Source organism: Nannospalax galili, unplaced genomic scaffold (genome assembly GCF_000622305.1).
Source record: "Nannospalax galili isolate Female #2095 unplaced genomic scaffold, S.galili_v1.0 scaffold363, whole genome shotgun sequence".
NCBI classification, from domain to species: Eukaryota; Metazoa; Chordata; class Mammalia; order Rodentia; family Spalacidae; genus Nannospalax; species Nannospalax galili.
The window spans coordinates 712209-713476 of NW_008351176.1; the positions used below are offsets into that span (position 1 = coordinate 712209).

Below are 1268 nucleotides of genomic sequence, written 5' to 3' on the forward strand. Positions count from 1 at the left end.
CAACTCTGCAGTAAGCACCTCCAGCAGATCTCTACAGGGTTTGTTATCTTATTCCCAGCTTCCCTAGCTCATAGATAGATGATAGATGATAGATAGATGATAGATGATAGATAGATAGATAGATAGATAGATAGATAGATAGATAGATAGATAGATAGATAGATAGATAGATAGATAGATAGATAGATAGATAGATAGATAGATAGATAGATAGATAGATAGATAGATAGATAGATAGATAGATAGATAGATAGATAGATAGATAGATAGATAGATAGATAGATAGATAGATAGATAGATAGATAGATAGATAGATAGATAGATAGATAGATAGATAGATAGATAGATAGATAGATAGATAGATAGATAGATAGATAGATAGATAGATAGATAGATAGATGATAGATAGTCCTTTCATTACAACCATTTTTATGCGTGTATGAATGTTTTGTCTGAATGTATGTAAGTGTACCTGTGCATGCAATGTCCACAGAGGCCAAAAGAAGACTTCAGATTCCCTGGAACTGGAGTTATGGATAGTTGTTAGCTACCATGTGGGTATTGAGAACCGACCCTGGTCCTCTACAAGAGCAGCCAGTGCTCTTAACCACTGGGCCATCTCTATAGGGCCATCTCTACAGTCTCCTTTTATCCCATCTTATTACTAATATTAACTCTCAGATAACTCTCAGATCTCATAATAAATACATCTGTATTTGTATATCTATCTCTGTATCTGTAGCTAGCTATAAAGGGAATTAGTCAGGATTACTCGGCAAACTGCTGCCAACAAAACTGCCATACTTTGTGGCTAGGCGTGATAGTTCATGCCTTTAATCCCAAGCACTGGGAGGCAGAGGCAGGCAGATCTCTGTGAGATGGAGGCTAGTCTGGACTATATAGTGAGTTCCAGGCCAGATGGGGTACAGGGAAACCCTGTCTTAAAAATAAATAAATATCGCTTCTCAGCCTTTTAGCTAAGATCAAGTGTAGTATCTGTTCTTATCAGTTTAATATCTGATACGTCTTCTATCTGAGGACAATATATTAAATGGATTTTTGGAACTAGGAGTTGGAATAGGAGCTTGCTCCGTCCACTCCACGCATTGACCTGGTATTGCAGTACCTCCAGGAAGAGTGCACCCCGTTGGGGGATCTAAAGCTGTTATAAAAAAGAAAAGCTACATAATCAGTTAGCATTAAGAATGAGGAAATTATGGCTGGGTGTGGTGGTGCACTCCTTTAATCCCAGCACTCGGGAGGCAGAG

At 38.2% G+C, this 1268-nt stretch overlaps 1 non-coding gene across 1 annotated transcript; it reads left to right on the top strand.

Moving 5' to 3' along the window:
• Positions 1-957: 957 nt before the first annotated feature.
• LOC115066794 lies at positions 958-1148 on the top strand. The gene has a single exon (XR_003846240.1). It is a non-coding gene; the product is annotated as a U2 spliceosomal RNA (small nuclear RNA).
• Positions 1149-1268: the final 120 nt, after the last annotated feature.